The sequence below is a fragment of the Triturus cristatus genome, chromosome 1_1, assembly GCF_964204655.1.
Source record: "Triturus cristatus chromosome 1_1, aTriCri1.1, whole genome shotgun sequence".
In the NCBI taxonomy this organism is placed as follows: domain Eukaryota; kingdom Metazoa; phylum Chordata; class Amphibia; order Caudata; family Salamandridae; genus Triturus; species Triturus cristatus.
In genome coordinates, this window is record NC_140579.1 from 86,247,711 (window position 1) to 86,261,629 (window position 13,919).

Below are 13,919 nucleotides of genomic sequence, written 5' to 3' on the forward strand. Positions count from 1 at the left end.
ATGCAATGAAAAAGCCACGTCTGGATAAGGTCTTCACATCTGACAGCTTGACCTTTTCACAGGAGAGTTGGATACAGGAAATAAACGCCCTCTTATAACTGATATTAAACTGATGCTTTGTAGCAACGGACCTGGGTGTAGTTAATCGACACTACAACTCCCAGAATCCGCTGAGGTATTAAAGTGTTTCCCAGGACTGTAGAGATGGAGTGAATCACAGGTAATACTTGGTCTCCTTGTTTGTAGAAAGGATTACTGCAGGGCACAGCTGTGGTATTTGAGTGTATGTGTTTGTTGCAGCCCCCAAGGCTCTCTGTAGCTTGATCAGCACCTCGAGGGAGATGGGTGGCCTGGTCACGCCCCCTCAGTTATTACTCGCCCTCCAGCAGCTGCCCCAGTAAACTGGCTCTGGTGGGCGGGGCGCTCCCTCTGCGGACAGGACAGGCCTCGGTGCAGCAGCGCCATGGAGCAGGTGAGGGCCGTACAGGAAACTCGGAATATTCCATTCGGAGTGAAAGGGAGGTTAAGTCATAACTCTGTCCTCCCTCACTGGGTCAGTGCATGAGTGTCTGCCTGGGTGGGTATGTAAGGGACGGGGCTTATAGGTCATAGTAATGCACAGTGCAGACGAAGGAATAGAGTGAGTGTTTATGTATCACGGCCCAGCCAGCCAAGGCCGCCTTCCAAGGCCATTTCCAGAGCCGGGGGAGCAGCAGTTTTTATGGCTGCTGTATTCATTCGTGGTACTCGTCGAAAAGTGCGTTGATACCTTTTCTTGGTGATGTTCTTCGAGGCGCCATCTAGAGAGCGGAGATAATTGGGGCAGAGCTCTCACGTTATCCAGGCCCATGAGTGATTAGAGCGTCCAGTCCAGGTTTTTGGTCTTGAATTCTGGGACTTGTAGTTCTGTTTTTTAGTTTATTACTAAATCAAAAGTTCAGGTCCTAGAATGCATATAAAAAACATCTCACGGACGGATCTGGGAAACTTGAGAGTTCTCTGGGGTGAGGATAGAGCCCCCAGACCTCCACAGGCAATGGGGGGCTTCTGGGTTTTTAAGGGGCTCAGCTGGACGAGCTGATGTCAGTTACATAAGAGGAGACGCCCCAGTGGAGGGGGTCCCCGGCGAGTCCCTTTCATCACATCCAGTGAAATTATAGGTTGTGTGAAAGTAATCCAGACTTGGAAACTTTTTCAGGGGAGCTGAGGGGGACAATCTATTTTCGTGTCCATGCCTTTGGTAAATGTATTTGCAGTCAATGCGGGTGTGATCGTGATAGAAACCAAACCCCATAGGGCTATCACACCGCTCTGGCAGGAGTCCACCCTGTTGTTTGAAGTCTTCTCTGGACCGTAAAAATCTGCTTGAGGAGGAGGTTGCTGGAGCACCCGGGAACAGCCGACTGCAGGATATTTTATGGATAAACAACAAACCATTGATAGCACAAAGAATCTTGGAATACCTTGAGACCTCGTTGCTGAAGAGAGGCGGCGCCATTGACCGATTCTGTCGCACCTCTGGGCGGTATCGCGATATCTTCCCGCTCAGCGGGCTCCAGGAACTAACCCCCGCACTGCGCCCATTCCGGGAACCGTACCATACTTGTGCCTCTGCATTACGGGCATAGCCAATAGTCATTGCCTTTTTGTGGTGGTTGTTGTCCGCAGTTTTTATTACTCATTACACACATCATATTTGTACATTCCCCTGGACACCTTCTGGGGTCATAAATCATTATCATACATGATCACAAATTAGTTAAAACTCGGCGTTATTGGACATCATAACTCATGGGTCATAAATCATCGGGTGTCATAAATCATTCTGCCGCAACCGGCCATTATTTCTCTTTCATAAATCACTCTGCCTGAGCATCATAAATCACGGTCATAAATCATCGGGATGTCATAAATCATCCTGTCACAATCTGTCATCATTCTGTTGTTATAAATCACTCTGCATGGGCATCATAAATCATCTTTTGGCCATAAATCACTGGTTTGTCTTTTGCTCATTTGCATCTCCTAGGGTCGTAAATCACCCTGACCCTGACAGCTCGTAGATTGTTCTTTGTTTTCCACGCCCCTTTGCATGTGGGGGGTAGCCTTTCCCCGGAGTTAGGCCCCAACTCGCTACCTTGCTAGTCTCCTCTTGTGCCCTGCCGTCTGACCGGGGCTGGGCTGCGAGTGCCGTTTCCGTTTGCTACCCCGCTCTTTGTCAGGTATACTCACCCAGCCGTAAGGCATCCCAGAGTGAGTGGCCCTCCTATACACCGCCCTGTCGGTGTATTTCCATTACTAAACCAATGCACCTTTTTGTTTCCACCTTTTTTGGTTGGAATTGCGCACCCTCTGCGCTAACTTTGTGTGTGGGCAGCATCTTTCCCCGGAGTTAGGCCACAGCTGGCTACCTTGCAGGACCCTCTTGTGCTCTGCCATCCGGCGGGGGCTGGGCTGCGAGTGCCGTCTCCGTTTGCTACCCCGATTTTTGTCAGGCGTACTCACCCAGCCGTAAAGCATCCCAGAGTGAGTGGCCCTCCTTCTACACACCGCCCTGTCTGTGTATTTCCATTACTAATCCAATGCACCTTTTTGTTTCCACCTTTTTTGGTTGGAATTGCGCTCCCTCTGCGCTAACTTTTGTGTGTGGGCAGCATCTTTCCCCGGAGTTAGGCCACAGCTCGCTACCTTGCAGGACCCTCTTGTGCTCTGCCATCCGGCGGGGGCTGGGCTGCGAGTGACGTCTTCGTTTTGCTGCCCCCTCTTATTAGACCACTTCACTTAGCCGTAAGGCATCCCAAAGTGAGTGGCCCCCACTTCACTTAGCCGTGTGAGGCTTCCCAATTGCTATCATGCTCGGCATCCTTGCCCTCTGCCACCCTTATCCTCCTACTAGGGTGTCCCAATCATGACATTGATACAACGGGGACCCAGCTTAGGGTGCTTTTCATCCTGCGACTACCAGCCAGTTGTGTCATGGTCTTACCTGGGATGGTGGTCCCGTGTCATGCTGGTGAGCAGAAGATTCTAAAACAACCCAGAGATTTTGCAAGGAGACTTGCGACCTGAGTCGCCTGCACAAGAAAACAGGGGAGTCTGATGGAAATGGTGAAATCCCAAGCAGGGTGACTGAGGATTTCTGCACCGTGTTTTTTTAACTCTCCTTCAAGGCGTCGGACTAGCTGCAGCTCGCTTGTGAGTGTCATCTGGCCGGGAGTGTGGAATTTAATATAATATCTACTTGTCTATGGGACAGGTTGCTTCATAAATCTACTTGTCCTGTAAAAAAAATCCACGTGTCCCTTTGGTGCCACGTAGTGCAGCCATAGCAATCTTCTTAATAAAGAGCTCTGATTATAGCCTCCTGATTATGCCAGGGCTCATATAATAGTAGGGTTTGAATTCTAGCAATTCCCGCATTTTACCACCTGTCACAGATCTACATATTGGGGCTAGAGGTAGCGGTAAGCAATAGTACCAGGGTAGGAATGCGCTTTGGAGTCTGTGCAAACCTACTAACTTGCAAGTTTTAGGGGTTTTCACCAGCTCTTCTCTAATATTTTCCCATACTGAGAGAGGATGGAAATTTACTCCTGACAAGTGTAGAAAGAAATCTTCCACGGAAAATAAGTGGTTGGAGGGAAAGTGAACTTGTAAACGCTGAACAGATTTTCGCATGAGCGAAATCTACACATACGTGTTTGCTTGTGCTAAAATGCAGTTCACAAATGTTTTTTTTAGGAATGTGATTTTTCTAGCCTACTTCTGTCAATTATTGTGAATTCATGCAAGCTGTAAATCTGCACTAGTGCAAGAGCATATACCATGGGTGCACTTTTGTGACTTTATTTAAGAAATTGGCCCCAAATTAGGTCTTGAGTTTGCCAAGACCATGTTTTAAAATTACAAATATGTGTGTCTCTGTCACTCACTCTCACTCTCTCTCCTGGCCTCACTGCGAGTGACCGCATTCTGCTCTTCCAGAAGGAGCATATCGGTACACAAAGTAGCTTTTTTAGTGACAGAGACTATTGTGGTAATGCGTTCTTTTTGCGACCAAAACATATTATTGTTTTTTTTCAATGGTGAGGGCCTGGCAGCTCCAACAACAATAAAGTTTTACAATACCATGTCAAAACAAGACCAGCATTGACAAAACCAAATGGTTGCACTGATTTTCCATTATGAATATTTTTTGGGAATACTAGCATACCTCAGAGTATCCTTTTTTGGGTGAACATTTAATTTGAAAGCAAAGACATCAATCTTGCATTCGAGCATCTGCAAATAGTTGCATCTAATCAGAGAGACATCTGTGAACACTATATGTAGCCTCACATTGCTAAACTTTGTAAACATGTGTATGCATTTTTATACTGGGACCACTGTCACAGTGCAGTCCGAGCTTACGTTTCCTTAGAGTGCTTGCCCTAGTAATAAAGACTTTGCATTAATGAGCCATAAATACAAGTTCAAACCGCATTAACACCTGGACACAAGTAGTACCTTAACTGCAGACAATGCCCTTCCCTTATCCATAATGTGGTACTGCAAACTGGCAGCCAAAGGGTTTGTGCTGCAGGGGGTTGGACAAAATAGGCGTGGAAACTTGCTGTCCTTGACCACAACAATATTTCCTAGGAGTCGGACTATAGGAATCCACACCCCTGATCTAGTGAATCTTTCGTCCATAGATCTAAATAGGGAGGAGCCACTTATAAACAAACCACCCGCGGCCCATCTTTTTGTTCTATTATCACTATGAGCATGTGAGTAAAAACAGAATATCGCCTGGCTCACTGCTCAGGCTCCAGCTCGCCGTCTGGCCCACTCCCATGCAGTACTGGCCAGCGTGGTGCAGCGATGCAGCACTGCAAAAGTGAGTAGCGTGGAACTGCAGCTGTGCACTGCACCACCAGGATGCTTTGTGTTGGCTGAGGTGCCTGGTCAGGGGCAGCCGTGTGAGTGCAGGCCGGCCTGCACTAGGAAGCTGCCACAATGCATGGTCCACCCTCTGCACAGCTTCTTTCACGCTTATTGGAAGGGTCTTAGGGCCAGATGTATCAAAGGGTTTTACCCATTCTGTGTCTATGGGAAAATGTGTTCATACATATGGCCCCTGGATCTGTGACTGACCAGGCCCAAGCCTTTAATATAATGGCATAGGGAGTCCTTTCTAGGAAAGGCTAATCTTACAAGCCTGGCTGCATCCATAGGCATGAATCAGCCTTTGGTGAAGAACGTCATTTCTGCCATTCCTGTAAAACTAAGATGTGGGCCTCTGACAGACCCCTGGGGGCAGAGAGGCTGGGAGAGCTTTCCTAAACAATGGAGACCCCAAGGCCCATTGAGGAGTCGTCGTCGTCCCCCCCCCCCCCTCCCCCCTCACCTGAAGTGATTCCTTTCTAACATTTCAGCCCCTCTCTCTCCTCCTTGTCCTGGCTAGCCTTTCAACCCTTTTCTAGAGCCAGGCGTATACTAGACCTATTATTAGAACCCAGCTAGTTACCTTCAGCATAGGAAATGCAATTTGTCTCTCTAATTCATTTTTTATTGAATATTTACATTTTTGTATATGAAAAATTAGAATAGATGTCCAAAAGTAATCTTGGAATTTGTGTATACTGGGCACATCTATCTGTATGCTGAAGCCATCTCTTTAATAGCTGCCACCCTCTAAAGGTGTAATCTAATTTTTAGCATATGGGAGGGCACTGCTAACTCTGGCATGTATCTGGTTTATGTATATTGAGACATATTTCATATCCAACGTCCAATATGTAGCTGTGTTGTTGTTACATTAGCATAGTTATAATATTTGAAACCCTCCGAGCTTCAGCCTGGTGTCCAGACTCCATGTCAGTCCAGGCCTTTAATATAATTGGACGAACTGCAAGTGACGGGAAATTCCATTTACATAGACCACAGTGTCTGACTTTTGGCCAACTGGTCTCGGACCAGAGCACGTTTTGAAAAATCTACGGGGAAAAAGAAGTGAAGAAAAAAAACTGAGGATAAATTTAAGGCAGACAGGATTTCCCACAACGTTAGACCTTTATTTTATGCAACATATATAATCTGTTTAAACTATAACAAGTTCTTGTATTTGCTAATGTTTTTTTTTCCCTCTGGTCTCCCTTGTACAGGACCCTCTGATTAACACAGAGAGCTGCATATCTTCAAAGTGTAAGACAGCTGTGCCCTTAGAAAATGGGGTAAGTGACCAAATACAGAACTGACAGTGGTTGTGGTTGAAATTCAGAGATGCTTTGATTTCACTCGAGGCTGGCCAGGGACCTCCCGATGGGAAGCACATTAAAAACTCTATTGAGATCATTCATATGAAAAGTATTAAAGGGGACAGAGAACAGAAACACTTTAAGTATTTAAATGACAGCAAGAAACACAAAAGGGTATTTTCCCCCTTTTCTCCATTTAGCAGAAATTGAACTAATCACACAACTGGGAGGCTCAGCCCTTGGACTTGAGTGTTTCTCTCTGAATGAACACATTCTCTCTTCTGTCATGTTTTAAAAAAATATTCAAAAATGTGATAAAAGCGTCAGAAGTTTGGACTTTGCGTCTCTGCCTTCTTGGTTATTTGCTCTATCATTCTCTGCAATTATAAACCATCAGTGGCAAAGCCAATAGGTCTGTCTTTAATGTGACCATGCTTATAAACACGAAAGTGATGTTTCGGTGCAAAAGCATGTCGGAACCAGACCTTTGAGGTTGGTATTGGTGGTGGTGTTAGTGGAATTGGTCGAGGTGGTGTTGGTCATGGTGTTGATGTTGGCGGTGATGGCATTGATGTTTGAGGTGGTAACGTTGATTATTGCGTTGGTGGCATTGTTGCTATTGGTACAGGTGGTGGTCTACTAAACCCAAAGCAATTGGGAGGCTATGATAGTCTCAGGTCACTTTCAAACCATGACCAAACCATTGAAATATTATTAATGAATTAAAAGGACGTATAACAGTGTACTTCTTGAACGAATAAATGCTGCATTCACCAAGCCCTTGCTAGCTTTCCGACCACAGGCTTGCAGGAATCCCAGCAGTGAAATGCCCATTGCCTTCTGTAAGTACCAGTGTGGAACGCTACGACGGAGGGTTATTTGCAGTTCCCGTGCTCGTGCAGCTGCCTCTCACTCAAAGCCCCAAACCTCTTGACATCGGAGCACCTGGCGAGGAATGCAAGCCCAGATGACCATGCCCAGCTCTCAGACCTCTTAAAAGCAGCTACCTGCCTCCCTACCCTACAGGAAAGGTAGCAGCACTAGCAGAGGGATGGTGGTTTGTAATTCATTTCAAGATCCGACCGCTCGGCACCTACAAGTACACAGCAGAGCAACCAAAACTATGATTGGGCTTGAGATGAGAGTGTGTGCAATTGGATGTGATTCGACAAAAAATCAAGGAAGACGAGATCAAGAGAGCACCGGGAGCTCAAATGGACTGCCTGTGAGCGTAACTAAAGGAACCAACGTTGTGAGTAGAATTAGCGGAAGCGACATCGAGATTTCAGCACGGACGTCCTGATCGCCCTGTCTCATGTGGAAAGTCCAGTGCTGATTCATTGATTCCACCAGCGGAGTGGCAGAATTTATTAGTAATTCTGCGTTACAACAGCAACACTGAATTACTAAATTCTGCAGATTCCGCTGCCGGACTAAAAGATTTCACCCAAACTTAGTATTTGGGTGGCACTCCTGAACTCAACTTTGACAGATCAACAGAAAGAACACTGCCTGGCGAGAACTAGAGCAGAATTTTGGCTCGAAACCCTGCCGTCCTCTGCCATCTCTTGACAGTCACAACAGAGTGACTCGTCATGCAATCTGGACAGCTACCAAAACCTTGGGTAGCCAGCCACCACTTCAACAAACACCGGAAGTCTCCATTGGAGTAGAGGAGCTACTCCTCTGCATTCCGGAGGAACTGACGAGCAGAGAACAGTCCACTGCCTTGGAACCCTCTGGCCAGACCAACACCACAGACAACCAGGAGAAGGTACTCATGCTCTGGAAGGATAGGCCTGTTTCCCACCAAGTGTGAAAACACCAGGACCGACCGGAGCGGTGCCGTATCAACCCTCTAGGTATCAAACACCAAACACCGACCGTGAGTGTCCAGTCTAGATCCTCACTGCACCAGGACCAAGCAGCCGTCAAGAGACGTCAGGGTCACTAAAACCCACATCGAAAGTGGCCCTGGTGCTTTGATTTTGGCCATGCTAGCTGCGTGTCCTTGACCATGAGGTGCATCTTCGTGGATTCAGCCCAGTCGACCAAATCACTGTGCTCCCGAGCACTCCGACGTGGGTCCTTATGAACAGACTGTGTCCCCATTCTTCACGATGCCTTGTGACCTGGGCTCCCATTTTGGATCCCTTAGACTTGCCCACAAGTTCTCCTGTGTGGCCTCTTTTCATGTGCCCCCCCTACTCCTTAGCGTGCCAGATACCAGCCTCACCAGCACCTTGCTCCCAGTAGAACCTGGGTGGTTCCTGACGAACTGCTGGTAGTACTTTGAACCTTGGCCCACATCTACTCTGATTCCAGAAGATGAACCCCTGGAAATGACTGTACCTACCTTTACACATCTTTGACTTTTCCTCCCATAGGATTACGTTGTGCATAAAAGCCCACAGGTTTGAAACGTTCACTTACCTGTGAATATTTTTATCGAAAACTATACTTACCTTGAAACGAAGTTCTTGAGTTTGAAATATATATAAAAACAAGTGGTATTTTTCAAAATTGGTCTTGATTTATTCTTTGAGTGTTTGTGTCTCATTTATTGCCTCTGTGAGTACAACAAATGCTTAGCACTACCCTCTGATAAACCTAACTGCTCGCCCACACTAACACTTAAGAGAGTAGTATTATCTACTTTAGCCTTCGTAAATCAATTGGAGACTCGCTGGACTCTCTGCACATTGTACTTTGTTTTAGTACACTGTATAGAGAGCCAGCTTCCTACAAGGGTGCTGGTATTTCTTGCAAACTGTATTTGGCACAAAAGGTTAATATCGTTCAGGTACTGTTTTTAACAGTTGCACTTATTAGGTTTCACCTGCACATTGCCTGCGCTATGCTTGTGAAATTTCTTGTATTTAATATATCTTAAAAGGGGGCTTTTATCAGTTCCCCAAGCCAAATTACTGTGCTCATTCTCCGTTGTGTGGAACTTTTTTGGGGGGGGGTTAACTTCCCCTGATTGCACGCATTTACAATACTTCTACTAAAGCTGTTCACACTGTTTAAGCCCTACTCACTGTCAAGATAAGATCTCTTCCCACAGAAAAGGCAGACCGCTTCTAACAGTATTCTGGAATGCTTGCTTTTTATTACTTAGTAATGTAAATCCGATGCTTTAGACTTGGAACGTTTGTGGTATTTCTTATTCATGCCTCATTACCTTTCTTTGTGCTATGTTGGCATCATCAGATTGTTTTGTTTTTCATCTTAATCTATCTGGTCAATCTCCAGCTAGATCAAATTCTAAATGTTGTGATAAATATTGCAAGTTAAAAATAAAGTTAATATACAAGAACTATGCTATATTTTACTACTAAACTGGCAGCCACAAGTGTAGTTACCTTGCAGACAACAGGGTCATGATTTGAATGTTGCAGCAGGTGCAGTAGCACCAGGCCCACAAGTTTTCACAACTCCTTTAAACACACAATATTGCTATATTTGACTGCTAAACAGGCCGGCACAATTGCAGTTAAAAAGAAACTTGATTTGAATGTTGCAGCAGGTGCAGTGGCACCGGGGCCAAAAGTTGTCATAACTCCACTGAACACCAAATATTCCTATATTTTACTACTAAACAGTCAGTCACAAGTGCAGTTATCTTGCAGGCAACAGGGTTATTATTTGAATGGTGCAGCAGATGCAGTGGCACCGGGACCCAAGCTCTAGGCACCCCATTAAACACTTATTATTGCTATCCATTATTCCTAACTAGGCAACCACAAGTGCAGTTACCTTGCAGACAACTGGGTCATGATTTGAATGGTGCAGCAGGTCCAGTGGAACTGGGGGCCAAAAGCTCAAGGGACCCCACTAAACCCAGATTATTACTACATTTTGCGACTAAACAAGATGGTCACAAGTGCATTTATCTAGTAGGCAATGAGGTCATGATTTTAATAGTACAGCAGGTGCAGTAGCACCAGGACCAAAAGCTCTAGGCTTCCCACTAAATGCCTAGTATTGATATTTTACTACTAAACAGGCAGTTTAGTTTTACAGACAACAGGGCCATGATTTGAATGGTGCAGCAAGTGCACTGGCACGGGTGCCTAAAGCTCAGGGACCTCACTAAAAGCAGGATATTGCTAAATGTCACTATTAAACAGGCAGTTACAATTGCAGTTATCTAGCAGGCACTAGGGCCATGATTTCAATGGTGCTGCAGGTTCAGTGGTACCGGGCCCAAAAGTTGTCAGAACTCCTCTAAACAAACAAGTTACTTAACCTTCGGGAACGCATTATCTGGTAGACACTCTATCTAGCTGCAGATTCCTTACCTTTGAATTTCTCAGGCGTCAGGCTGGATCCGGAAACTTTTGCTGAGCAATACCCCTTGTGTGAGACGTCCAGTGGCTCCGTTCAGCTCCGCGTGACGTCGTTGGTGTCTGGTATGACTTCATGGTGCCTATATAGGCCCTACCCAGGCGCGAAGATGTCAGTACTTTTTTAACATCCCAGAAGCGTAGAGCCACGAAGTAACTGACGTAGTCGTGTGCAAAACTAGGGCCCTGAAAGGGGAAACAACCCTTGGTGAGCAATAGAACACCTGCAACTCACTCACTCACCCCCCGGGCAGATGTAATCTCCACTAAGAAAGCTGTTTTGATGGTCAAGAACCGGAGGGGGCAATTTTACAAGGGCTCAAAGGGGGCACACATTAGATAGAACTTGCCTGAACGACCGCTGAATAACTGCCAGTAATCTCTGAAAGAAGATACGTACGCCGTGAGGTGAAATTTGCCTGATACCCCACGTCTGGAATTTTGAGCCACGTGATGCATTAATTTGCTAAAACTTCCATTTAAAATAAGTAACATCTTTAAAAAGAATATATACGTCTTGATGGTGGGTTGCTTGATATACGACTTGCTTTCGTTGAAATTAAAAGACACTTGTCTCTCTAACCCGCTAAAATAAGATTTACTACAAAAAGGTTATCCATCTACCACTGGCTATTGAAAGCGGAGATTAGAAACATCGACATTGAGTCGATAAAGATTAGACTTCCAGGGGTCAACTTTTAATCTACTAGTCCTGAAGATGGTTTTATGGAGTGAAACTTAAAGACCGAAACGTCGACTCTCACACTGTTTTCTATATAATTTTTTGAATATTGTTATGAGAAAGTGTTTGATTTATTGTTGAGTGAAGGAACCATTGAATGTATTATTTCCTTCCAAATTTTGTATAGCTGTCTACATTTTAGGTACCCTGAATACCATTCACTGATATAAATTCATTTCTTTTTACACACCCTTTGCTTCTTTTGATTATTTGACTATTTACCTATTTGATGATTTGATTATTCACGTATTCGTTCTTTTCAATTATGTTGGAATGATATATATACATATGACTAATGCATAGTGTATAACCTATAATATATGTACTTTGAGAGAAACCTGACTTATAGGTATATTTGTATCCTATATAAAAATCATACAACTTAGTTTCTTAAAAAATCCCTTGAAGGCACACTTCTACCAGTACATTTAAATTTACCCAAGCCCTCAAGGGTATATTGGGTTGTCCACTTTATATATCAGCGCATGTAAGGGAGCAATCTACTACAAGGATTCAAATCTTAAAGTCCAGATTTAACATGGTCAGCGGTCTAAATTCCGTGACAGTAGGAGTACACGATTTAGCTTTTGGTAGGGGTACCAGCAGGGCTTCCCTGGTAGTCATTGGTAACTGGCCACAGTTCAATGAATCGACATATAATTTCTCAGGGTGAGGGGCCAACTGGGTGCTAAAAGGCACATACAATTCCACCGGGAGGCCGTCCAGGCCTGGAGTCTTTCCCCCTTGACATGTTCCTAATCGCTGCCCTGATCTCGGGCACTCCTATGATGCCCCCAAAGTCCTTCTGAGCCGTAGGGTCATCTTTCTATAGTTATTCCGCCCAGGTAGGTGTGGATGACACTCACTGGTATTTCAGGCGGTGGTTCATAAAGGGCTGTATCGTAAGTTAAGAAGCAGGTATTAATGGTTCTAGGGGAGAATTTTGTGGACCCATCCCTAGTCTGAAGCCTGGTTATGGGTGACCCTCTAGGTTTTCAGGTCCCAAGATTTCTCATGGGTCAGTGCAAGGCCTCTGAAAAGTTCATAGTCTAATTCACTGAGTATCAATCCCAGCTACCTTATACCTGCCAGTGTCGGCCATGCCCTTTCTCCTATAAGCAGTGCGTGGGGTGAAGGGAGGGGGGGGGCCCAAATCAACTCAGCTGGTTGAATCCTCCAAGCTTCCTCATTCCTGTACAGTTTCCCCTGGGTCTTCTCCTTCTGCCACCACGCTGGCAACTGGCCTCAGATATTGCACATACTTATCTGGCGGTAATCGTGGCATGCTCCTCGCCGATAAGGCTCAGTCCAAGCCAGGCTCTCACCCAGGGCAACGCCCAAGGGGTTTAAGGGACTCCCTGTGATCAGGGTCCCCCCCCCCCCCCACTGGGCTGGATGTTGGCGGATCGCAGCAGTCTCCAGCACTTTTGTGGGCTGTTTCCCCAACCCTGCCCACCACCGCAACTACTCCGCAGCACTCACTGGATCAGCTGCCCATGTCACTTAAGGGTCGTCTCGGGACAATCCACCCGTCAGAAACCCCTGCAGGGCCTCTCAATAACCTCGGCCTTGGAGCGATCTTAACGGGGCCTGCTTCATCACCTCTTCAGGCCGCGCGCAGCCTCTCCACCCGCTCTTCAACTTCCGGCTCACGATGGGGTGCAGCCGGTCACTCTGCCATAGTCTCGGCACACCTGCCAGAGCCCAGCTCCAAAATGCCCCGGTCAGGGGTCTGCAGACTTCAGGATTGTCTGGGTATGCAGGGCCTTACTTGCAGGGGCTGCCCCTTTTTTCAGGCCATGTACCCGCCCAAAGCTATCGCAGGCTCCGGTCTCACGCTTCTCTCGTCTTCCGCCTCTCGGCCCTTCGGGCTGTCGGGGTTCACCCATACCCAGCGTTGCTCTCCCCGGTGGGTAGAGAAGCAGGGTGGTCAATCCAGCCTCTCGAGGATACTAAATGTCGTCCGTAAAACAGGATACGTTTTTGGCCAGGATTGAGCTCTGTGCTCACACGTCCGCCATGCTTGGTGGTTAAGCCATGCCCCAAGACCTTGCGCCACCTTCGACTGGAAATGCCACTCGTGATCCGCTAGGCATCGATGGCTGTGTGTCTCCGCCTTGGCCTTCAGAGAACCTGCCAGGTGTTGAACCACCAGGGTTATGCCCTGCTGTTCCAGCTACGTCAAAAGGCACAGGGCCTCTTGACAGAGGGTCCATAACCCCACCCCACCCCACCCCGCCCTGCTTGTTGCATTACCACATAGCGGTGATGTTGTCAATGAACACCTGCACTAACTTACCCTTGGCAGAGGGAAGAAATGCCTGCAATGCCAATCAAATCGCTCAGAGCGCCGCCCCATTCCAGAAATGATGCATCTGTCACAACTGTGTAATCTGGTTGGGGAAGGGAGAGGGGTCTGCAGTTAACTCAATCGAAGTTCGTTAACCGCTACTGCAGATCTTTCACAGTTCCTTCCGAGATCTGAACCACGTCGGTAAGATTTCCCCGATGCTGTGCTCATTGGAACTTCAAGTCCCACTGCAGAGCTCGCATACGCCATCTGGTGTGTCTTGCCAGTAGGATGTAGGA

The 13,919-nt window shown here is 46.5% G+C and overlaps 1 long non-coding RNA gene across 1 annotated transcript in view; it reads left to right on the top strand.

Annotated features, from left to right (window-relative positions):
• Nucleotides 1–342: 342 nt before the first annotated feature.
• LOC146869544 (uncharacterized) overlaps nt 343–13,919 on the top strand; it is an 89,788-nt gene continuing 76,211 nt past the window's right edge. The window contains exons 1-2 of the long non-coding RNA XR_014981439.1: nt 343–472; nt 6,147–6,215. This is a non-coding gene — a long non-coding RNA (uncharacterized LOC146869544). The remainder of the gene's footprint in view (nt 473–6,146; nt 6,216–13,919) is intronic.